Source organism: Pteropus medius, unplaced genomic scaffold (assembly GCF_902729225.1).
Source record: "Pteropus medius unplaced genomic scaffold, Ma_sr-lr_union100, whole genome shotgun sequence".
NCBI lineage: Eukaryota > Metazoa > Chordata > Mammalia > Chiroptera > Pteropodidae > Pteropus > Pteropus medius.
The window spans coordinates 27,248,175-27,275,394 of NW_024354500.1; the positions used below are offsets into that span (position 1 = coordinate 27,248,175).

The window sequence follows — 27,220 nt, forward strand, 5'->3', positions numbered from 1 at the left end:
CTAGATCTCACCAATATCTCTGCTACTAGTTTTAGTTCCTTGTCAAATGAACACAAATTACTCTGGGGCTGGACCCCTCAGCATTTAGTCACCCTCACAGAACACGGCCATGGTTGGTTCCTTTATTCCAGGCCGGAGAGTCTGTGGGCTAGGCTGAGCAGCATAGGGACTTCAATATGACTTTGCCACCTTTCCTTAAAGCCAGAAATAACCCTAAGTTACTTCTCCTGAGGGACTCAATATGGCCCTTCTAGTAGTTCCCACCCTTGATAATCAGTTCTGTCACTGAACCTGTCCATTTCTTTCATAGCACTTAAGATAATTCATAACTATATACATACATATAAAGTACATGTAGAATAAGCATATAGAGAAGTTAATTTATATAAATAAGTAAAATATACAGTAGATATAAAGTGTATGCATGTATATGTATAGGTAATATATACAAAAATACCCATATGTGTGAGTGTACATATATGTGTGCATTATATATTATGTTTTCATTTTCCTTTTCCGTCCACAGATTTTCTTCACCACGACATGCTTTACCACTTAACATCCAAGCCTAACACAGAGATTGACACATTGTAGAATCTCAGAAATATTTGTTGATTAAATAATATGTGAATGAATGAAGCTATAAGAATGAAGAATTCTTTCCGATCTTAATCACATCATCTAAAGTATTACAGTGAAAAAGTGAAAAGAGAAGAGAAATAGAAGCATAGAAAAAGAAAGAAATCAATGTTCTCTCTACTCCAGAATTTCAGATTTATAATCTGTCTCCTCCTGGAAAGAGGCTCACAAACTTCTCAGTTTGTTTTCACCTGGAGAAGGGAAAGAGGAAGACAAGAAACTCTCTGCCGTCCACTGTTGGTGCTACCCACTAATAAAAACTACAAATATTTTAGCAAAAAGTTAATGATTTCCAAATAGTATAGCAAAAAAACTAATTGGGCATTCCTACATTTGCTGTTACAACCTCCTGTTTCTTCTCTATGAGCACAATCCTAATATCTTTAGAATATATCTACAGCATGTGCACGCCTTTCTCCTAAATAAAAAACTTCTGGTCACTAAAACGAAAGAGTGGGGTGTAATTACAGGAGTAAGCAGCAAGCATGTGGTTAACAACAGACATTGTAAGATGAACTGCCTGATGCACGGCTTTCTAACCGAGGTTGTAGGCAAGTCGTGTAACCATGCTTTGTTTCTGTCTCCTTGTTTGTAAAGTGGAGGTAATACTAGTACCTGACTCACAGGGCTTCTAATTGGATTAAATAAGTAGAACATATCAAGCCCTTAGAATAATGCCTGGCACATAGTAAATGCTTGATATTCAATAATCATATTCTTATTCTTTGAATTACCAAATTAAGGCAGATTTACTTCTAATACAGAATGGATAAATTCCCATTTAGAATGGGCAAGGAAAAAACAGAGGATGCACATATAAGTAATAATAAATACGAAAAGTAAATATAGCAGTAGATGCATTGTAAACGTGAAAAGGCATGTAGAAGGTCAGAATTCTAAGATTTTATGCCCTCTTAATAAAGGTTTTCTTTAATTCCTACTCCTAGAAAATGTTCCTTCATATAACTTTTAAATACCTAATGGTAATAATTACTCTTATTTAATCTTTATTGCTCTAAAAAACTTGAAGAACAGCTGACTACAATCTACTTTTAATAACCCTAGCCTTGTTTAAGTAATTTAATTCAATGATTTTCAAATCTGTTCATTCAAAGGCCATTCATATTCCCCAGAGTTGTTTAAATTTCTTTACCTCATCAAGAAAGGCATTAAAGTTTCCATATCATTTAATTGAATAACATAATACAATAACATCTTTAGCCCTCAAAAAAAACTTCTCTACCTGACTGCACCCCTCCCTGTTTATTTGTTCCTTATAAATAAATATGTCACTTGACAAATATTTATTTAGTTTCTATTACGTGTCAGGCATTACACTAGAAGCTAGGTTTTAAAAAGCCAATAAAACAAAGGGAGCAAACAAGACAAAAATCTCTGTTTTCATGAAACCTAGAATCTAGAGACGATTTGAAGAAATAAGCAAAACACATAATATCTCAATTAAAAATTGAGATCATTGTTATGCCCGAAATAAATGCAGAGCTTGAGAGAGAATAATGAGAATGGGTGGTAGGGAGGGTGAGGGCTATATTAGGCCAATTACACAAGGCCTTTCTGAGAAAGTCACATTTAAGCAAGATCTAAAGGAAGAAAGGAAGCAGCCATTCAACCTGCTGGGAGAGGAGCACATTCCAGGTAGAACGGTCAACAGTACAGAGGTCATGGTGTGGAAAAGAACATGCATCAGTCACTGGGTCTGTAACTGGACACTGGGTCTGTAACTGGACACTGGAAAGCAATGGGGGAAATGGCGTGAGAAGAGCATGGAGGGGCAGGTTTAGGTCAGATGATGCAAGCCTTTCTGATTTGGATATATTTGATGTGGAACTGAACACTGTTAAAAGCTATGTAAACAAGGAGCTAATATGAGCATGATCTATGTTTCAAAAATAACTCTGCTGTATAGGGAACTTATGGAAAGGGGATATGAGTAAAATGAGAAGACAACTGAGCAGAATATTGGAATAATCCATGTGAGAGAGACTTTATCTTAGACTTAAGCATTGGCAATGGGGTGTAGAGAACTGAATATGAGAAGTGCTTAGGAGGTAGAAATGACAAAATCTGATGATGGATTAGATTGGAAAGGAAGGACTAATGTATGACTTTTAAGTTTCTGCCTCAAATATTAGATGATAATTCTTTTAGTGAAAAGGAAAAACTGGAGAAGTACCAGGAGTTCTGTCTTGATCAGGTTAAGTTCATGGTAATTTTGTGACACCTGAATGGAGATGTTAAATAAACATTTGACTATATTGATGTGACGCTGTTATGTAAATGAGCCAAAGATGGCTTCTGCGTGTTGGCCCCTAGGTCTTTTATTTCTTCACTGCAGGCTGAGACCTATTAGTTCAGAAGCCCACCAGGAACAAAATCAAATATTTACACATCCATTTATTTTTAAAATAGGCCAAACAAGCAGATTTTTTTAGCCATTTAGAGCCTTCCTGTTTTGCATACCTCTGCCAACTCTCACCCCACACCTGCTAGTAATAGATAAACCGGGGGCCATAAAGATCCCAAGCCACTGCTGCCCTTCCGAGCTCTCTAACCAGAGATGCCTGCCATGCTGCTGAGTGACACTGCCTACACACAGAAGGCCCCTCTACAATCTCCTCTCTCCCAGAAATTCCCTTGCCTTCCTCAGATTCTGAGTAGCAGCCTCGGCTCCAAACAGACTCCTGCTGTGAGAGACTTTACCACTCAACCTGTTTCAAAGCATCTCCCAATAAAGTTTGTGCTACCTGCCACCTTGTGATCAAAGCTCTTTCCTCGGTAGGCCACAGAATCCCTTGAACCTCCTACAGAAGCTCAAAGGAAAAATCTGCCTTCAGAGTCTATATGGAAATACTTAGCATAGAGATGGCATTAAGGCCATGAGAATCAATGATAATATTGCAGGAGGAGTGTATAGAAATCAGGCAAGAAGGCCCAGGATTAAACCTGAGATTTCAAAATATGAGCTGTAGTAAAGAGGAAAAACATACAAATGTAACCTCTTGGTTAATTTCTGCTCATATTCTATAACTCAGGCCAGACACTGGATCCTTTAAGATAAAACCCTGTCTCCTCCCCTATTCAGACAAGCTGTTTTAGAATGACTGTCCTCTTCTCTGCTCCTGGGTTTTTCTATACTACCACTGTGCCACATATTAGCAGAAGTATCTGGTTGTTGTCTGCCTCGTGAGGCTGTCCTTGAAGGTGTTCAACCCTAAATCCCAGGGATCCACGACAGCACCTGACATAGATTGCTAAATAAAGATTTTCTGAATGAATGAATGAATGAATGAATGATACGCTCTGAATCTATTAGAATGGGTAGAGACTAGTGCTAATAATGTGGTGGCTAGGGAACATTAGCACACCTTTTGTTTTCATGAGATGTTAGTGTTACTGCCCATTCCTCTTTCTCTGTCTGAAGTTAGATTGTACACTCACCCTAAATAAAGATATTGGGACGTTGGGCTCATATGTATTGTACCATAGAAACCACAGGTAGAGGTAATGGAATAATGTGAAACTATTTCAAGTAATTAGAAAGGCAGCTAGTTCCAGATGGCATAAGACTCAGGGCCATTTGAAAGTTTATCTTATATTAATTTGGTTTTGCTTCTTTATAATAAATTTAAAATAAAGAAAAAAATGTTGTCTTACATCTAGTTGTATAAGATATAAATCTGAGTCACCTCAGGCAATTCTCTATTCTTAACTTAGAACTCCTTTTGTGATTTCAGTGCTGTTATCTTTTGAGTTTCATTTAAGGGAGCAAGACCTGTCCAAGAATGTTATGGATGTGTTAAAGCATTGCTTCCACATAGTTTTTACTAAGATACATGTTCATCATTCACAATTTGGACTTTAAAAACAAAAACTAATATTAGAGAAGTTCGTGACCTCTGAATAACAGTGTCTGATGACTAAAGGAGAATAAGCATTCATAATACTTCATAACAAAAAATAAATGGAATGCATAAAAGATTATGGAGGCTAATTGTGTAATATAAATTTATATCCACAAAATGTTTCTGACATGTGGTGGTACAATATCCTCTACTTCCTTGACTATGAAACAAAATTGGTCGTAAGACATCATTAATGAAAGCTTTTCAGTGTAAAAGACATCAGCAAATTTTTAAATATTGATTCTGAGAAGTATCCTGATTTCAAAATTTAAGTGTAATAAGTGTGTTTTACAATTGATTTTTTAAAAAACTTATGTGTCACAACTAATAACTGAACTGAATTAATTTCTATGGCTGGAAGGAATGGTTAATGAATGTTTTAGAATTCTGTATTTATGTTATGTAATTATCTATGATTACATATAACTGTAGATAATTACATATTAACTTACATAAACATTATGTTTTACTGACTTATTGATATCTGTTTGTGGAAATACTGAGGATGTTCCTCCTTTGCGATATAAACAAGTAAAATTATAGACCTAAATATAAAAATCCCACACACCAAATTATTATTGCTGCTATCAGTAAACATATTTTTATAATAACTTACCACTTACAGAATGCTATCACAGTCATTTCTCAGTGATCCTATTTTATCATTAGATCCATAACAGTAGAGGATATTAAGACAATAAAGGTTGCACACTTAAACATGTATCATACGTACTCATTTCCTACTTGTTCTTTCCTGATGAAAGTTAGATCCAAAGAGTCCAAGTAGCTAATTAATCTTTCTGGTTGCATAGTTGAATGAAGAGTGTTTTTCTGGAAGATGAAGATGGTATTATGGTTGCCAAGGAGCCTCAGGAACTTTTCTGTACATACTCAGAACCCAAATTACAAAGGCTATATATACTCTTCACAACTTTATAAGTAAAAGAAACCAGAACAATTACCTTCTTGATACTTTACAGATCAATAATGTGTATTGAGGCATCTCTCTATAATTGCCAAATGCTATACATTTGTATATCAAAAATTATGCTCATATAAATGTTTTATTTTCTTATGTAATAAATGATCCTTTAGAAGTGAGAAGGAGTTTGTGTATTTTTTTAACCCATGGTAGTTGTCCTCTGAGGGACAGACACATACTGTGCATATCTGGCCCTTCCTGCCCCTCTAGATCTGGTGCTCTGGGAGCTTATTTAGTATTCACTGTAAAAAATAATACCTCTGGTTAGAGCACTGTGTGATCATTTACATAACATTTCTGTAACTGGAAACTACCAAAAAGAAATATTGCCACTGTGTGGAAATATGCATGTTTTCCAGCTGGCCTACAGGAATTATCCACGATCACACCGTTATTGAGTGACTGAACACGGTGCCAAGCACTTTGCATGGGTAGCCTCATTTAACCTCTGAACAATAGCATGAATAGCTGTTGTGGTTTCTGTATTTTACAGATGGAGACTAAGGCTTAGAGGCATTAAATAACTTTCCATAATCATACAACCTGTAAATGTTTTTTGTTCGTTTTTTGTTTTTTTTTTTAAGTGAGGCAACCCTTGGTTGACCTCACAGATTGCAAGGACCTTGTCAGCTAACAATCCCTTATTTTGTATTTTTTACACCTACAGCACCTAAGTGGTCTCCCATGCAAGTATTAACCAGGCCCGACCCTGCTTAGCTTCTGAGATCAGACAGGATCGGGCTTGTTCAGGGTGGCATGGCTATAGACTGTAAATGTTAAACTGAATAAAAACACAGGAAATTATTTAAAGCACAAAAATGTCTGTGTTTATTGGATGCTACCACCAAGACAAACATCAGCCTAAATAGCACTTCTACTTACCTGGCAAATTAGAGGTGTTATCAAAGATTATATAAAGAAAATAAAGGTGATTCATTTACAAATGAGTTGGAAACATGAAGTCAAACATTTTTCCCCCTTATATATGTTTCTGAACCATTAATGGGCTCTTATGCTCCATAAGTCTTTAAGAGGAGATATATTTTTCCTAACAGTTTGACCACTGATCTCCCCTCTGCTCCCTTCTGCATATGACAGCATCTAGATAGCATTCCAGGAAATGCTTTGGAAAATACTACCACGAATATCCTAAGGTTGTACATTGCTTATGCCATATCTCCATGCGCTACTCAAATACCACATCTCCTTCACGAAAACTTTCCTATTTCCCTCATCCCTAGAAGAAATTTTTTTCTAATCTTTTTTGAAATTTCTAACCTGTAACTACAGAATTTTTAAAAATATATTATGTATACCAAAACATATATACATACATATATGTGTGTGTGTATATGTATAGATATCAGAACACACACACACACAAACACATATACACACATACCAGAATTTACACATTCAAATAAATTTTAAGTGGCCACCATGGGGAGCCATACATCACTCAAGTAAGTCTTTAAATTCCTTTTTGGAGTTGGCTTTAAAGAATTACATTTTAAGTATTCTCACAATGGTCTCATTCTCTTGCAATTGAAGAATTTCTGGAAAGAACCAAAACTATTTGGAGCAAGTTGAAATTGAGACTATCAAATAATGAAATCAGTTTTCTTCTGAGACTTAGAAATTGGCTCTGAGAACAATTACAATAGTAGGTTAGAATAAGGACATAGGCTGATGGCATGTCTACTTTAGGGAAGTACATGTAATTTGTTACATTAAGTGAGGGGTTACATATTTAACTGCTTTCAAGAAAATTAAATATACGAAATCTTTGGGTATAAGACAATAGGTAACAAAAGAAATATTAAGACAGTGAATGTCCCACACTGCAGATGAAAATAAAAAATAAAAAACTTCATTGCAAAAAAAAATAAAAGAGAAGTTTAGTATTGAAAGGGGGTGAGGAAAAGGAATATTTTCTGTTTACGTCTTTTTTTTTTTTTTTTTTTTTGGTCTCTTGAGGTGTCCTCTGAATTATATCTGCTAAATCTTAGGGCTTTCCTGACACATTTAATAATATAAAAGTGACTAGGTTTTTACTTCAAGCAGACCTGGATTTAATAGACCATTTACAGACAAGTTACCTAATCTTTCCAAGTCTCAGTTTCCTCATCTAGAAAGTTATTAAATTGAGAGGATTAAACATGATGAGGCAAAGAATGTACTTAGCCTAATGCCTGGCACAGCTTCAAATTGTGATGATGCATTTGATAACTAGAATGTAAACATCATGATGTTTTAAATTTGTGAAAGCCCTGCTTTGCCTTGATCTCTAACTATCTTAGCATATAACTTTTCGTATTTCTCTACCAGCTCTTTAACCAATATTTACTAAACATATCCTAAGCACAGACCACGCTGCCAGAAATTAGGGATACGAAATTGAAATAGGTAAGTCGTGTTCTCAAAAGTTTATGGTTGCCTAGAGAAGTGAAGCTCACCCATGTTATAACACCAGTGAGAGGAAATATCTCAAGAAAGATACACATGTAGAGCTCTAGAACCTTACAGAGAAAGAGGCTGACTTTGAGAAAGACCAAGGAAAGCTTTATACTGAGGAGAGATGAAAGAAGAATTAGAGGAATATTAAGTAGAAATGTATGGAAAGAGATTCCATACATTAAGCAGTTTCAAGTGCTTAAAAGAAGCCACAATTAGAATGTATACTCGAGACAGATTTGTGAGGTTTGAAATGCTGAGTGAACAAAAATGGACTTCTTTTGATAGGCAATGGTGAGCTACTGAAAGTTTTTGAATGTAGGGGTGGTATGACAACTGACATATTTTGTGAAGGCTAATTTGGAAGCACCTGATACCATATGTTGGAGGGGAAAATTAGAAGCAAGAAAAGCAACAGGAAAGCTGTTGAAGTAACCCATAGAAAAATGAAGTTGTACTTCTGTTGATGGAAGGAAGGGCATACCAGTGGATGAAAGCTAGGAGAGTAGAGGACTTAATTGGAAGTTGTGTTTCTTTATCAAATACAAGAATGTAGCTTAAATTTTATTCTTGGGGGTAGGGAGCAGTGATCATGCTAATGGAGATGGCCAAGGTTAAAGGCTTTGAGTCATTACCTGAAGGACTAGCGAAGAGAAGCTTGTCTAGGAAAGTGACAACAAAAATGGAAAGACAGGAATGAGTATGAAAGACATGACAATAGCTAAGTCTACTGTTCCAACCACATATTCATCTGTTTTCTGTCTCTGCCATCTTTCTTTAGTATTTCATGCTTGGTTATGCCTGCAACTTCTATATCAACTTATCTGATCCCTGGTATGTCTGTTAAAGTTTTATTCACATATTTATTTTTGTCTTCTATGACATTGAAGATGAGTGGAGCTAGTTCTGCTGGCAAAGAAAAAAAAAATTATTTGCTTTTTACAGAGCTATTAGTAATTCCCAGGATAAGAGAGTAAGTCATTTAGGGTCAGTGGCTGGCTATTTGTTGACACTAATCTCCTTCAAGCCACACAGTCATGAATAATAAAAATGAGGTCCTTAGAGAAGGGTGAGAAGCCAGACTCATTAAGGACCCAATAGTCTTCTGTGACATACAAGGAAGTAGGAAATTGTGTAACTAATGTTATGTTTTCACATGTTGAATTGGTTCTTAAGTGTTGGGTTAAACACTGTGAAATAAAAATTTATTCAATTGGAATCTCATAGTTAATATCTTAAATGACTGAAAGATTATCCTGCTACTGTAAAAGTGACTAAAAGGTTATTCTCTTATAGCACTTCACTTAATAAGTTTTTGAACTTTTGTATGAAAACATTTAAACTTACACTAAAGTATAGAGATACAGTATAAGGTACACTATTATCTTTCACTCTGCTTCAATAATTATTGATATTTTGTCAAACACTGCCAACTTTTTTATTATCCCTCATACTTTTTATTGAAATATTTTAAATCAAACATGTCATTTGTAAATAAGTTAGTATGCATTTCTAACTAACAAGAACTATTTTTGACATAATGAACATGCTTTTGTCATACCATAGATTCTTAATATAATCTATTATGCATTCCATATGTACATTTTTCCAATTATATCAAAGATGTTCCTTTATAGTTAGTTTGTTCAAATCAGTATCCAAATATTACTTTTGGTTATTATGTCTGTAACAGTCTTTCCTTCACTTTTTTTTTGACATTTATTTATTAGAAAAACAAATTTCATTTCATATTTTATAACGTTTGTCACACTTTTTAACTTGTAGAGCAAAAATAATAATTCGTTCAACATTTACTTATTGTATAATGAATGATACAATAAATTGCCACAGGACAGTGTACCAGTGCTGAGTATAATTCAAAGATGTTCATAAATCATGGTCTCTACTGCTAGGACTTTACAGTCTGGAGGAAAAGGAAAAATAAGAATGCACAAATATAATGACAACAACATATCAGTAGAAATTAATTAAGTGGTATGAAATGCTGTAGTTTTAAAGGCAGAAATACAGTTTAGAAGATAAAGGGAAACTTTTTAGAGAAGTTGGCATGTAACATAGATGGTTTAGGGTGACCAACGACTCAAGAGACAACTAGGTTTTAAGAAGGGTAAGATGAAGTGCATTCTATGGTTGAAAAAACTGAAGGAAAAAAAAAGAACATAAATCTTAGAGGTGAAGGAAATAAAACATACATTCAAGGAATTACAAATGAAATAATCAGCTGAAGCTGGACATTTGTGAGAGAGATACAGGTAAGTAGAGGGTAGATGGGGGAGGGTCTTAAATGGCGGGCTAAATAGCTTAAATGTGTCCTCTAGTCGTTAGCCACATTCATTTTTCAAGATACTGGAGATTGCTGGATATGAAGTAAACATAGATACCCTATGAGTAAGCAAAACGAATCAGTTTGTTTCACAAAGAAACTTTAAAAACTTTATGCATTCCAATAGAAATCATTCTCAAATATTTATAGCAAGTTGGTGAAATAATTTAATGTTTTATTTTTTCCAACAGCTAGATGCTGATTTAACCAACACACACTACTCAGAAGCTGAGAGATTTTCATAAAGAAAGGATTAATTGTTTGTGACATAGTATAAAACAACAACTTAACAAATCTACCATAGGAGAGATAGAAGATGACTCTACTAAAGATAGCTATACTAGCCTTGCAAACCTCAGACTCTTCATTTTTCATCTACTATGGAAATAAAGTGTTATATGTCTGGTCTTTTTTTTTTTTTTGGTCTATCAAAATATATATATAGACCCATACATTTTCTCTGTACCAGCATAATCCTAACTGATTTTCATCATTAAAAGATCCTCGAATGACAGCTGACTTATCAAGGCCTTCAAAGAAAGTATACATTATATTACTTGATTGGTAAGTATTTTCTTCTTGCATCCTATTCCTTAATAAATGATGATCCAGGTATTCCATATCATATAGATTTTTAAATATTTTTGAGTATCCATATATAGCAGAGTTAGTGCTAGACTTTTCAGGGAAAAAAATTGTACGTAAGATGTTGCCCTGGTTTTATAAAGGCTTATATTCTAGTACAGATGATTAAACATATACACATGGAAGTAAAATTGTAGGCAGGATTGAAATAGAGGTGTCCAACTGGATTAAGTTAGGGTATTTCAACAGCAGCATTACTGACATTTTGCATCAGATCATTCTTAGTGGTTGGGAGCCCTCCTGTATATTGCAGGATTTTAGCAGCATCCTTGACTCTACCCACTAGATGCCAATAGCACCCTCCCAGTTGTGACAAGCAAAGATATCTCTAGATATTACCAATTGTCCCCTGAGGACTGAGTGAAAAATCATTTGTAGTTTTGAACCACTGTATTAGATGGAAAGTCCTATGCACATTTTGCTAATGAAAATAACTTCTAGTTGGGGAAATCAAGTAAAGTCTATAGAGGGAAAGATGGCTAATATGAGTAGATTGAGAAGAGGAGAGCATTTCAAGAGTACAGAAGATAATGAGAAAGTGGCTATACATGATGGGAAGCTAAGTGTATAAGCATAAATTATATTCAAGAGTCATGTAGCATTGGGTGCTCTGGAGGTGGTTAGTAGAGAAAAACTGATAAAGTAAAAAGCAATCAATTATGGAGGTCCTTGATTAAAAAATAAAGAGTATGTTGTTTTTTTTATTTTTATTTTGTAGGAATGCCGTTTGAACATGAGAGTGAAATGAATAAAGCATCATTTTGAAATGTTACTATGTCAGTTCTGAGCAGAATGATTTGGACAAACAAGAAAGTATTTTAAGTCCGGGATTCGGTTAAGAACATAATTTGGCAGAAATTGGAGGATATACTTATGGGGGATGTATTTCCTAACGTGGGATTAGAAAGGAAAAACAAGTGAAGTAAACTCTATAACTTGCTTCTATGTTTGATCTCATAAATTGATGTTGAAATTGTTTTCTCATAATAGAGCTGACACTTTATGATGGAGCTGATTGACAGATGTGCCCAGATTCTGTGACTCCATGAAGTGGAAAATTGTAACTGATATTGCAGAGCTGTGAAAACGAAGACAATATTATTCTCAGAAACAACTCTCCAACTGTATAGAAACTAGGAATCTAAGAATTTAAAAATTTTTGTTGAAGAAAAGTATTCCATTTAAATTCCAAGTCCTGACACAGTAAAAGTGTTCACTACTTGTCCGCTGAATAAAGATCTCTAAAATTAATATTTACCTACATTAAGGCTCTCACCACACAAACAGACTTTTGAATGTCTCCTCATCTATCTCATGCCTTTTGAGAGTTTTGATCTAAGCTTATCCTCAGAGCTCATTTGTGTCATGAAAAATTAGAACAGGACATAATTCAATTTCATGTGACATGCAACTATAATACTAGAACCTCTGAAAACCCCATCTGAAGAATTAAAATGTATACTTAGTGAATTTGTTCTTGATTAGTAACTACACTGTTCATTTGCTCTAAAAAGATTTACTATCCCTGTAAACATTAAAACCTCTCATGTGCAGACGATATGAAATTAAAAATAGGAAGAAGAGGAAGCAACTGTCAAAGAGAAAAAAAGTCCCAGTAAGTCATCACTTCCCCCTCGCCCCCACATCTTCCAGTCTTGCCCAAGTCACCTCTGACTTAGATCCGAGAAAGGGGCACTTTCTGAAATCACTAAGACCTTCTATCCTTTGCTATCAGGCTAGTATATTTATTTTAGACATTCTTAAACTTACATTTTTGAGATTATGACACCAAAAAATTACAATGCACTCTGAAAAACATAGATGCAGTGAAAAGTAATAAGAGATTAACTGAATAGGAAGAAATAAAAACCTAGGGAAATTGGTGGGGAAAAAAATTTAATCTCAGGCATAAGAATTTTGATTTTGTTAAATCAGCAAACTCTAGTTTCATAAGAAGGGAATTAAATATTGGTGGAAATTCAAGAGAAAGTTTTTTTTCCCCCGGCAGTTAGATATAAAATAGATAATAATTGGAAGAAACTTGAAGAAGTGAGACAAGTTAAGAGGCTGCTGCAGTAATCCAGATGTTGTTCATTCATCAAAAGCAGTTTTTAAGTATCTGCAGTATTAATGCCACTTTATTAGACACTAATTAATGCTTACTTGAACTAGGGCAGTGACTACAGAAATGGAAATGGTCCTACTGAATATTAATAAAACGATTAAACCAGCTCAGTGCCCATTTCTTCTTGAGGCTTTTATTCCTACATTCACTAGACTTTACATATTTGAAACAAACCCACAGTTTTGGAATGTTTTCCTAAAATAAATTGCATTAAGAATCATCTAATGCAAAATAAATTGCATTAAGGATCATGAAGAACTTTGCTAATAGTTGCTGATCAACTGCTTGTCAGTCTGTATCAAGATGACATACCTTTCTGAGTTCGACAGCAGCAAGTTGTAACGTTGGTGGGGCGGGGAGGTGGCAGGCGGAAGATGGTGGGGATCAGTGCAACGCCCTCCACGTTTTATCAAAGGCTCTCTTTCTCTTAGTCACCAGAGAACTGGAATCCATTCCAGTCCTGCAAGAACGCTTTTAGTGAGTCGTGAGTGTGTTCATTAAAAGAAATGAATGAATGAAACAGCCACGATTATTGATCATTTCTGCCCTTGTGGCTTTAGACTGGAAGTGGTTTTCAAGGGTCCCAAAAGCTATTTCCATTTTTTTTTTCTTAATTTGATCTGCAGCATTTGGACACAACTCATTCTAACCATATCTGATCTGTTCCTTCAGGCCATTTGGAGTTATTGTTAATGAATGAAGAAATTACGTTTCAATGTCTTTGTAATCCTTCTACATAACTTAAAATTTATATTGAACTAAATAAAAGAGAAGAAACCTAGATTGTTAGAAAACTAAATTTTAGTCCCATTTCTGACTTTGGTTTAAAGAGTGGATCTCAAAAAATCTTAAAGATCCAAGAAATCTAAAAATGTGGTTGAGAAGAAAAATCAGGCATTCTCCTACCTTATCAACATAATATTCATCACTTGGAATTTTTAAAGTGATATTAATTACAATTACATGTTTTTGGTGTTTTATAAAACTTAATGATATAAATAAGTTTTACGTATGTTCTTTTCAGAAGGATAAGATGTTTAAACGTAATCAGTGATCAAATTTGTCAATTTTAAATACTTGATAAACAAACACATCTCAATCTATACAGTAATATATGATCTTTTTATAAAGAATTGACCATGGGCTCTGTTTTTTTTTTCCTTATTCTCACATTTGGCAAGCATCTGTTGATCCATCTATTATGTGTTTAGTGTAGTACAAGGGGCTGTGCACATGGAGGTATATGAGACAGAGCTCCCCATTCACAAGAAGCTGACAGTCTAATGGAGGAAACAATAAAACTGGTACATGCAGAAAATGTAAAAAAATACTACCATAGAGATCAGCACTTAGAGTACATGTCAGAGTAAGGATTTTGTATTGAAGTGCTGATTATTCTTTTTCCAGTATACTTAAAATCCTGACAAAAATCTCAGAAGTTGCCTATGAAAAATGGCAATGTGAACATGTGACTTTTTTAACAGTTCAATATCCTACAAAACCCACCACATTTTATTTTAGGAGTATCTTTCTGAGTCAAAATTGTTGTATTTTTCCTCTACTGTTTCTCTCCCAATTCTCCCCTAAATAAGTCTAGAAGCATTTCTTTTCTTTGGCTGGTAAATATGATTTATCTGCTTTTGGAAGAAAAAAAAAAAAAAGAAGCACTGAAAAACCTGTGGTGCATTTTCTGCTTCAGTAAATGGGTCACACTTTGTCAAATACTGAATATATTAAGCTTTTGTGAAGTTCTGTTTTTCTCAAATACTAGGTTGCTGCATTGGATATCAAAGGGTAATTTATTTTGTTCTAAGTAGGCTTTTAGATGGTTCATTTTTTTTTTTTTACCTCAAATCATGAATACTTCAAAAAAGATAACTCAGAGATAAATTAGAATGTTTAAAGGAGAATATTGGTTTTCACTTATATTTGGCAATTGCATGCTGCCCTTCATATTGGTAGATGATTATTGCAAACTGAGATCAGTAAGATATCTGATTTGTTAATTTTCCTGTGGCAGTGATAAATTCGAGGTGATCCATCCCTGAGAAAAATGGTCCTGTCAAAAAGCAGCTTCAACCAACAAGAAGATCAAAAGTTGTGATTCTCATAGGGACTAAACCTAGAGCACAGGCACCAACAAATATAACTACATACAAACAAAGGTAGAAAATACGTATAATCAAGAATATGCCTTTCACAGTCAATTGCTTAAATGTTTTAAATTTGATCTGAACGTTTATTTTTTTGATTCTAAACTATTTTTCAAAATCATTTATGCTATAACCTTATTTGTCAGGATGCATTAATGTCATTCCATTAAACTCAACTAAAATGATACAATACAACAAGTACACATTCAAATTCAAGAAATATTTGAAATATTCTTCTAATAAAGCCTAGCACAATGTCTGGAATATCATAAGTGGTCATTAAATGTTTTCTTCCTTCTTATGACATTTATCATGACAAATTATTTTAAGATAGCTTAATTTTCATTTCATACTAAGATGTTACCTAAGTGCCACATAATACACTCTTTTCCCAAGATCATTTGGTATTAAAATAATATTCACCCATTACTAGGTATACTAAAATTTATTTTAAATCACCAATTTTTATTGGCCACACTCACATTATTTGGCCAATCTTTTCACAACATAGTTATTCTTGTTTTCTTTTAGAACATTTTATCATTTTATGCTAAAAAAAAAAAAGAGAGCAGCACTGTTAAAGAAATAAATAGGCATGTAAGGGGGCACTAAAAGCTTCATCTTGGAACTACCTTTTACCTTCTTTTCGGTTTACCTCTATTTCCATGTCTCTTTCAAATCCTGTAATTACATCTCGAGAGAGTTTCATAGTCTTCGAACCAGTTATTAGTTGGGTACTCTTGTTGAATGATTTATGGCTTTCTTCTCTTCTCTAGTTTCAATCAAATGACCGCTTCTGAAGGAAAAAAACATTTGAGACAAACTCAGAATCCCGACTCACATTTTGACAATTTGTGCTTTCCCCAAAATCATCATCCTAGATTCAAGTCTTCATAGCCTCACACTTAAGTTTTTGATGAAACAAATTACTAACTTACCTCTCTGCCTCCAATCTCCTTTCACCCAATTGCCCTACTGATAAAAAACTTTCTGACTCTTCCCACTTGTCCCTGATGTCAGTTAGGTACACCTCCCTTCCCAGAGTACCTCTAGCAAATCCATCAGAGAATGGAACATACTGTGTTGTTATTTTTTGCTTATTTATTTGCATTCTGTATTAGGATATAAGTTTCTTGTGGGCAGAAACTTGTCCTACTCATCTTTATAGTTCCAAATCCTATCAAAGAATCGGTATATAGGAAACGCTCAAAAATGATTATTAAATCAACATTTCCTGAATTAGGGATTGTGTCTCTAATGCCAGAAACTTACTGATGTGTCTCTTCTAGGTATAATGCTGCCTTTCCCTCTTTTTCTAGCTTTATCTTTCTTCTACCTCTTAAACTCGGATCAAATTTAATTTCTTTGGAAATAGTCAGATATTCATCAAAGGAAAGGAGAGATGTGACTTGGGGCCCCCAATGTGAAACTTAAAAGAACTTGCTTCTAGCAATACTGCCTCTCACTAAGGAGCCTAAAAAGCCACAGTCAAGAAAGAAATAGGCAGCATATGCAGAATTCTGAAATTCTGACATATGGCTTCAGCACTCAACGTGGCCCCTAGAAACATGCATCAAACTCTATAATATCATTATTTGGAACAGTTTATGTCCTCCATATATAGAGTCCCAGTTCTTCTCTCTTGGTGAGATGATTAGAACTGTTCCCTACTCAAATCTCTTGCCACCGTCTCCTGGTCACTCTCTTCTCTGGCCCAATGTCTGAGGACTCTCAAGACAGAAAAACCAGTCCATTGGTATCTGTTCAATGCTTCCTCATTTCAGGCATAAATTCAAATTTTACTCTGCTTTGTAAGCGTATACCACACTGTTGCCATAATACAACCTTTTATTGCACCTGAGAAATTTCCCAAGAAGCCTTTCTCAATTCAATTGTGTACCTCTGGTTTTGTTTTAGGTACATTCCTCCAAAGATAATCTTATCACCATGGAAGACATTGGAGCCTCCAGTAGTTGGAGCTGGGGGCCTTCACCAGAAAGCAGTCATTCATCTATATTTTTGCTCTTTTATTCCTGAAATCAATTTCAATCCAAGTATGAGCTTCAGTAACCAGATCCTATCATACATCTGTAAAATTTGAAAATAAACAAGTGTTTAAAATATGTGCATGTTTATATTTCTTTCTACTACCTGATTTCTTGCTGGCTCAATAATGCTTAACAACTAATTCAAGAGGCGGGAATAAGACAGTAAAGATAATGGAAATTTTCAATCACCATCTCATATTATAGACCATTATATCAGTATATAGTTTTGCTATTACTTTGAGTTAATAGGAGTTAATTTTAAAATTTCTTACTGAGTGTTTTTAAATATGTATTTACCCACAACCTGTAAATGGTTGAAAATACTATGTGAGAGAAACCATTAACTCAGGTGTAGAGATACGGAACCAATACAAGATTATATTTGACAAAGCAAGATCTGTAAAAATGTATTTCCATTGACAGTAAGTAAAAATAATGTAGAATCCTACAAGGAAATTTGAAATTTATTGGATAAGACTTTCCAGAGAAGTAAGTTTTCAGTATTCCCTTTATCTTTATTTTCAAACACTTTTATCTTTATTCACAGATTAGATGTGCTGTACTTTAAAATTCAGCTCTATAACATCCTAGTATTATTATTGATCAGTCAGTTTAAGAACATATAAACTTCTTTAAAACAAATGTAGACCTAATGCCTCAGAGCCTATTTGCCCAAAAGCCTTAGTAAACTCCCAGAACTCACTTCCAGGATTTGATTTTTTTTTTAAAGGTTGTGTTTTCTCACAGAAAGGCCAATTCTTCCCAAGGCATGTCTCTATTGAATGAATGCTGAATGGTGTATCTTTCTTGATTAGTGAGACTGGAGTCTTGTTTTTCTTCTCTTTGCCACAAAATAAGAAACTCAAGGAATGCCAATATTTAGTCCTCAATTATACATGGGCATGCAAGTAGTGTAAGCAGATATACCAAATAAAGGACTGCAAAGCTGCCTTGAAATGCTGTATTGCTTAAATAATGCTTGAGGCATGGTTCTTTTCCTGTTTGGAAACAGTGAAGGCTGCTGTATTATGTTTGTAAGTACATTTTTTACTTGGTTTCCTGGTGGGAAATGTGAGCCTTTGTTGACTTTGGACATTCAGGTGAGAAAAGTTTAGATTACAATACATAAGTGAAAAAAAATCACACAGGCCTTGTTGAAGGACCACAAATGAATACTATTTTCTCTGTAATTCTGGCTACAAGTAGGACAGTAAGGACAATATTACCTCTATGATTTCAAAGACACAAAATTGTTGGGTTGATTAGAACAGCTTCAGAATTAGTAGCTAAGCTGTTTTCCCATCTTCATTGTTTTTACAGATCAGACTTGACTGCTTGTGCTGATTATACAGAATAAAAGAAAATCTATATAAAAACTGAAAAGCTTATGTACTTTTTACCTGCTTGTCCTTGAGCTCACAAAAAATTGTACTGCATTTGCCTGTTTTCAAAACACTGTGACACAGTTTTCAAAAGAATCTGAAATAATAAAAAAAAGTAAGCAAAAATCCCGGGTGGTCTAGACTAAGAACCAAATGAGAACCGAACACAATACATACAATATGCATACAATATGTGCTAAGAGAATTCATAAATGAGAGCAATCCTTGAGGAATGGAGAAGTCCAAGAAGGCTCACAGAGATTGAGCTCAGACAAATAGAGAGGGAAAATGGAGCATTTCAGACATGCAGCTTGTACAATGGAATGAAGTTGGACCCATATTGTTTGGGAACAATAAGTAAAGTAACTGGCTTGAAACAAAGGATTCATTTATGGAATTAGAGAAGATAGAATTGAAGAGATGTGTAGGGACCAACTCGTGGGGTCCTTGGAGCTATGCAGTTTAGACTGCAGGGAGACATTTATTCAACAAATAAATAAGCGTCTGCTATTTGAGAAGTGTTGCAGTGGGCACTAAACAGATATCTCTGAAAAAGGCATTTGAGCTTCAGGGGAGGATAAAGGAGATCAATTTGACTGAACAATACAGACTAGATTGCAATAAGGATAGACTAGTTTAAGTCATATTGAAGTGAAGGAGATGCATGTGAGAGCTGTTATGAAAGAAAAAGAAATTGAACTGAATGGCTGATAATGTGGGAAGAGAAATAGAAAGTTTAGCAGATAAGTTGGTTGACTATCAGAGGAGGTTATGCTTTGCTTGAGGATTTAAAGAGTGCAATGCAGTTCTGATGCTAACAACCCAAGTTAGGTCAACTTCACAGGTTAAAGGCACAGTGTCCCACAAGAGTGTCCTCACTCCATACACCAGCCACGAGCTCTAGGGTTCCCAGACCACCCACACTTAGGGCCAATTGGCTACAAATTTGGGGGTTCTCTCAGGTTTTATAATTCTCCAGAGTGATTCACAGAATTCAGGGAAGTGCTAATGTTTTGTCATGAAGATAAAAATCGAGACCAGCCAAATGAAGAAACATATAGGGAAAGATCTGGAGCTTCTCAAACATGAAGCTTCTTTGTCCTCAAGGGGTATCACCCTCTAAGCATATCAATGTGTATCACTGGCCAAAAAACTGAACTAAGTAAGCATCATTGCATAGAATTTTCATGGAGTTACAATACAGAAGCATGACTGATCTAATCATTGGCTATGAAATTGAACTCAATTGCCAGTCCCTTCCTCTGAACAAAGGCCAGGCTGATATCACTGGACTCAAAGCCCTAAACCATTAATCATATGATTGATCTCTCTGGCATGACCAGTTGCCATCCTGACTCCTCTTGTTAGCAAAAACTATGGACAGGCAGGTACTCCATGACTCATCTCATTAGCATAAATTCAGGTGTGGCCCAAGAGACCCACCATAAATAACAAAGACATTCCTATCACTTGGGAAATCCAAAGATTTAGAGGATCCTTCTCAAAAACCAGAGACAAAAGCCAAATTTTTTGTTACACAGCAGAATGAATTTGAAGTAACTCTAGGATCTTTTAGGTGAAATCTCCCAACAGACTATTGAAATTCCGAAACAAGCTAGAGATAGAAAGAGAAAATAGGACTACAGATGTGACTTTGACCACAAAGTGAAAGGTCATATGGTACAGTTCAGTGTTCATAGCTACTCAGCAAGGGCTACAGTTGGGGGCCAAGTCTTTGGCAAATGGATACACATGGGAAAGAAACCCAAACACATATAGCATATTTTTCTAAAGAAATCAACACTTAGCTTGATACTAACATTAACTTGAATAGAAACCATTCTTTTTGCATCTTCATTCTTAACTAGATGTCTAAAATATATCTTTTACAAGCACATAAAATAATCCCTAAAGAAAATGTGATTAAAAAATATGTAAATCCAAAATTGACATAGCAGTTACTTGAGTACTTCATTCTTATGAGACACATTCAAAAGTGATGAGGTCAGTATTATTAATGCTCCCTTTATTTGAAAAGTCCCACAGTGGGTCATTGTATAGTCATTAGTAGAATAAATGAAAATTTAAAAAAATAATTACCAAAGCAGGTAAGAAGGAATGAGTGAAAGAAGAGAATAGAAGCAAACTTCCCAAGGTATAAATTTTAACACAATTTTGACTTTTGAATCATATAACTATACATTGTTATTTTTAAAATATGTTTTTTTAAAATTTACAAATCGGGCAAAGAAAAAACTACACATGAAGTCTGGAGGACAAATACTAACAGCGATGGAATGATTGTGGCAAGCATTTTTCTAAGTGATTCATAATTATTATATTTTTGGTTCTTAAAACAAACCTTGCACAAATAATCTCATATTAAAGAGACTGGAGGTCTAAATGCAAAATGACTGACTTTGATTAAACTTTCAATATTTCTAAAATAGCAAATTAACAAAATTTAGCTCACTTACTCTTCACCATTATAAAAAAGAAAAAAGAAAAAAAGACCAAGTTCCTTAAGGACAGAGACAATGTTTAGTTAAATGCGCTGCTGAAAATGAAACAGCATAAAACAAAACAGACAAAAACCTCTGTCCTCATACAGGTTATGTTCTAGTTGGAGAAACCAACAATAAACAAAGAAAAATATAAGAAAATAAATTAATTAAGGCATTAGAGAAAGAACTAGACATGTGAAAAAAAAAATTAGGATCAGTTATACAGATGTCAGCAAATGCCCACTAAAAAAGCTGCAACTTTCTGATTGGCTAGGTATACCTCAGAAGGCTGATCCACATTAAGATCAGTAATTGTTTAACAGAAAAATGTCATGTGAAAATTAAAATATTTTCAAAATTTCTTTAAAAACCATCTTTTTCCCTGAAAACTGGCCACATTATACATGTGTCTTAAAAAAAAGTTTCATGTACAATGGTAGACTGAATCCTAGAACTTCTAGGTAATTAGATGACCACCATATTAGAGAAAGTTGTTTCCCAAAGGTACAGCCCCTGAGACGGCTGGGTTCAAAATAGTGTCTCACAAGTAGTGGAGTCAACATTTGTTGATTGATTTGATTCAGGAGCATCTATAGGAAATATTTTCCTTCAAAAATATTATAATTGCTAAAGGAACATCATTACTTACTATTGTGACTTTCTACTCACGTTCAAATTCTTTCCTAATTTCGAAAACTCACAATTTGATATGAAACTTAATGAGAATCTTGGAAAGAAAAAAGAAATAAATGCAAACTGATTTAAAATAATGCTAAATTTTCTTTAAAAAATGACAGTTTGGGGGAAGTTAAGGTTTATTGCTGAATTTTTAACTTTAATCTTGTATGGGATTCTTGGAAATAAAAAGGTTGGGCAAAACAATAAAATTTTCTAATAATTTTTAGGAAATATGTGGAAATTAATGATTATCTAGTGTCTAGACATAGACAAACACTTCTTCATCCAAATTCAATTTTATTTGTACTTCTATAAGTTATTAGCATTCATTTGGATACAGTTTTGTTGTTAAATTGCTTTACTTAATGAGGTGTGCTATGAACATGATATTGCTGACACTAGATACTCAAAATAGATAAAAAATAAGAGACTTCTTCAGTTAATAAGCTTTCAGAACAAAATAAATTAACATTCTTCTTAATTTGTATTTTTAAGATTTAATTCTAATCACATAGTCTGGCTGTCTAACATATTAAAATAAATGTGGTTTGTAAGATATTGGAATGTTATAAAGCACTGATGCAAAAAAAATATTCAGAGGTAATTACTTTAATAATAGGTAGTGTTTTAGAAAGAAGATCAAAAATAAGATGATGGCTGAAACAATGAAATAGATAACCTGGATGAAAGCATAGCTCTCCTTCAAAAATCAACACCCAGAATATATGCAGACAGCCACACTGGTCATTGAGAAGGCTGAAATGAGTCCATTTTTCATGGATCGGTTTTTAAATTCCTGGTGTACAGACCTGTAGAGAGACTGCAGTTTAAAATGTGGTATGAGATTAGTTTTACTGTTTCTAAGTTTAAGACAAAACTCAACACTTATATATATCTAAATAGATGTCATACTTATATATTTTTAAATTCCAATCGTCCAATTATTTTCGGTGAAAATAACTGCTTCACATCTGTATCTACATTCTCATTTCTCTTGTTTTGAAATCAGCCTCAATTGGCATAAAGCTTTGGTTATGATCTCCTTCCTATTTTCTACATACATAAAAAAAAGAAAAACTGACAGCTAGCTTACTCAGTGAAATAACTTGTGCCTGATAATAGAATAGTCATTGTGACATTGATGGTTTTCGTAGGTTTGGATCTAGCTTAATAAAATAGATTTCTCTTGAATGTTTAAAAATTTTCTCCACTTAAATTGAGAAAAGAGGGAGGAAAGTTCCAATGACGAATGCAGGGAGCTGGTCTATTTTACACCTGGTATCAATAGTCTAAGCAAACTCTGTAAGACATTGACTCCAGTGAGCCTCAGACATCTCATGAATATGCCTCTCAGCAGGGTTGTTAGGATCAAGCTAAAGGAAATAAGATAACAGGTGGCACTCTACATGTTTAATATATATAAGTTTATCATTCATATTTGGCCTTAGCAAATGCCAAGGATCCATTCTAGCATATGAGTCAAATTAATTAAATCACTCAATCATCTACAAATATTACAAAAATAGTTTAGGCTATGAATAGTTTAGAATGCAATAGCATTTTAGACATTTTTTTTCATCTCATAACTAAGATGTTGTTAAAACATTTTTACTCTAGCATCATCATATTCCATTTTTCTAGCTAACTACGCATTAATAATCCTTCCTTCAAACCAACACACATGGCCATTGAGTTCAACATTAAATACTGCAATAGTTATAATATAATCATATGTCCTAATCTTCCAGAAAGGCTTTAGAGCATTTTAAAGCAAACAATAAGCTTGGTCACATTCTTAAATCATAAATGTTTTGCACCTACAACTCTCACTTTCATACTATCCATTAATATTCAATGTTTCTGCTGCTGAATAGTTCAGGGGACACAGGAACATAAACATTTGTCTATAGTCGACTCCTTTCAGGAAGGAAATGCCATTTTTAGACAGAACCATAATTTATCCAACTCAGGATTCTGTCTCTTAACAGAAATAAAAAGTGACATTTGGAGGAAAAAATGATTGTTATACTTTATAATATACCTGAAACAGCTCTAAATGTCCTTTTCATAGACTTTAATGGATTGGTCAACTTTGAACTTATCCAACTGACATTATAAATGCTTGTAGAGATAAAACAACTAAGATGAACAGATTTAGGCCATTTATCCAATTCCTTTTTTGTTAGGTAATGTGTCCAGGCTATTATCAATCAATAACATCAAGGGATTCAGTGATTCCCAAAGAAAAAGAAGAGGGTATCTGACTTTGAGGATGGGAGTAGACAAAGTATGAAAAAGCAGCAATGTTGCTTGTTACTTAATTAGTTTTTAGTTCTGATTTTTCATGTTTTAAATTTTGAATGATATCCACCTATAATTGCTGAAATAATATGAGTAAAGAAGAAAGGTCAGCAGACTCTTTGCTAGGTAAAGTTCACCAAATATTAATATATACTTAATGCTTACAATGAGCCACGTACTGTTATCTGTAGTAATTCATTTAATCTTGATATTAAGCATATGAAATATATTATTGTAGTTGTTGTTGTTATTTCCATTTTGAAGATGAGAAAACCTAGGTTCCTCCAGGCTAACTTGCTAAAGTTTATTAGCTTGCATGTCACAGACCTAAGTTCCAAACCAAGGTCGCACTGCCTCTGGAGCCTGACTTTTTAACACTATACAAAATTCCAAGTTCATGATTTTAAAACAAAGCAAAAACTTCATTGTACTCTTTGAAAAAATAAAATCTGATGCTCATGATGATGCCCCCAACTACAGTGAAAATATTAGTAGATAAGTGGACCTCATCTCACTATTCCTTTTGTCTAGATGTAGCCCAGATTGTCATTAATGATCAATATAATTTACATCCTACCCTGAAAGACCAAACAGGAAGGCACTGAAAAAGATGAGACTATTATCATTCCACAGATTCAACCATTATATTTAATCAGAAGAGGTAAAAATAAAATTCCCTTGTCTTGTGAATTGTCACATTAGGAATCTTTGGAAGCATTGTTATCCCTACCAACGAAGTTGAGAAAAGTAGCAGATTGTAAATCTATTCTGGTAATCATCATGGCAGGTGAATTAACAGCTGAAGTAGCCTGATTATTTATCACCAGAATCAATAGTGATGCCTATGCTTCCCACCCGCCATCCCCACAGGCATGGGTGATTACAGGAAAGAGAGGCCACAACATGTTCAGTAAGCAAACAGAGCAAATTGGCTTCAAATCTGACTTTACTCTTAATATGTCATTGTAGGCAAGTCATCATTTGGGACCCTCACTTTCTCGTCTAAAATGGGGCTAATGGCACTGTTGAAAAAGCAAACGAAATAATGTATCTTAAGGTGTCAAGCATCACTTCTGGGTTAAAATCCTTCTGACTTGAATCAAAATAAATGGGTGTATAAATTGACTTTGTTTTTTTTGGTCAAGATGATGAAACAGCCATGAGGTAGGCCAGTTGATCCAGGAAATGGAGAGATGACTCAACATATCATGTGGTAATATGCTTAAGTAGAAAAAGCCCAAATAATGCTGTCTGTGTGTTTGCAAGTTCAAGGGAAGAGTTTATGCCATGGGTTTCTCTGGTACATCTTCTGATGGCAGTTGATATTCATAATGATAGCTTTCCTCTAGTTCTTTGAGACACAAATTTGCATTATCTAGCAGAATACTGACCAGATTCAAAGAACAGCTTTATTTAGAGTTATGTACACTAACAAATAAACACTGAGGGTTTCTTATAGCTAAAGAAAGCAAGATTATAGTGACTGTATAAAGATAATAGTAAAGAGTGGGTGTAAGAAAAGTAGGAAGAAATGTGGATGAGTCAGAAATGCCTTTGTCTGACAGACATGAGACCTGATTCTTCAGTCAAATGGTATATGATTTTCTACAACTAATGTAATCTCTCTGGGCCACAGCTACCTTATTTGAAAAACAAATGAAATGGACTCACTAGGTTGAGTCCCAAGGTCTCAAACATTCTATGATTCTATTAAGTTTTGGCAAAGAGCCGTCATAAAATTAAATGTTACCGAACATAAACATTCACTCACTTAACCAGCTAAGAAAAATTTCTTGAGCAACTATTAGATGCCAGACACTATTTTAGGAAGAGAGTTTACAGCAGAAAATAAATCAAACAAGGTTTCTGTCCTCATGACCATTATATTCTAGAAGAGGAAACTGTAAAGAGAAACAGTAAACAAATAAAAAGCTACACCTTAGATTGCATTAGACTGCTTTATCTGTGGGGAGGAGATAATGTGGTGGTGGTACCTGTAACATTTGGGTCCTTAAAAATGTAAAAAATGGAAAGTCCTGAACACTGGCAGGTGACAGGAACACGTGACTTTCCTATTCAGAGGTGCTCTGTTGGACCATACACAGGCTGTCCTGGTCTGCAAGACACAGTGATGTTGAGTGCTATTCTGCTCACTCTGAGAGCTCCATAACCAGTGAGTTGAGGAATATTAATGCATTTCCATAATAAGTATGGCTCATGATGTCAGAATCATCTTTCAACCTCATGCCTACCCCCTTACCCTGCCTCCCATCAATTCTTTCTGTATTTATCCATCCTTCCATGAATTCATTTAATCAACTGTTTAATCAAATGACACTCATTGAGCCCCAATATGTATCAGATATTGTCCTATATTCTACGCTATTTTGCAGCGTTCTCAAGGGGTTCGTGAAACAGTGGTATAAATGAAAAAGTGCAAAGATAAGTGACTATGGAAAGGTAACATCCAAAATAGGTCTCTAAGAGATTACTAAGAGAACACAGCATAAAGTCCTCTTTTCCCTTCTCTATAATTGAAACTGTCCTTGGAACTTGTCTGGGATGCTGGTAATAGGGACATAATCATTTTTCCTGATTATCACAGCTAAATATGATTTTTTTAAAAAAGAATATGACTTATTTGACAAATTTCTACATCTAAAACACTTTTGAAAGATTAAACCCATCTGGACATTTACTAATGTAACAGGGAAAAAAAAATTTATGGGCATGACACTGTATCACTTAAACTGCTAGAGAAGGCACTAATTGCAGGGCAGTCAGGCACACCTGAGTCTGAATGCTGGGTTGATTTACTATTGGCCAATGACTTCAGAAAGGTCCTAATCTTCTGTTCTCAGTCTGTTACAAGTTAATAGGATTTTTAAAATATTGTGTATGAAGTGCTTAACACATGCTTGTAATAAAATAAGCGCTCAGTAAATAAATATAATATCATTATTTTGTGCTGAGTAACTCTTTTGTGCCAGGCACTATGGTAAGCATTTAGAGATATTATTTTATTTACTCTTCCACAACAAT

General features: G+C 34.4%; 1 protein-coding gene across 9 annotated transcripts in view; it reads left to right on the forward strand.

Moving 5' to 3' along the window:
* The window catches only part of KHDRBS2 (KH RNA binding domain containing, signal transduction associated 2), a 512,467-nt gene extending 506,743 nt beyond the window's left edge, over positions 1-5,724 (forward strand). For 5 of the 9 annotated variants that reach the window (XR_005650701.1, XR_005650700.1, XR_005650703.1 and 2 more), the window contains one exon: positions 527-5,723. The gene's annotated coding sequence lies outside the window, so the exon portion shown is untranslated. Of the gene's footprint in view, positions 1-526 lie in introns of all 9 variants that reach the window. The other 4 variants (XR_005650704.1, XR_005650702.1, XR_005650705.1 and 1 more) reach the window with 2 other exon arrangements.
* The last annotated feature ends 21,496 nt before the right edge of the window (positions 5,725-27,220 follow it).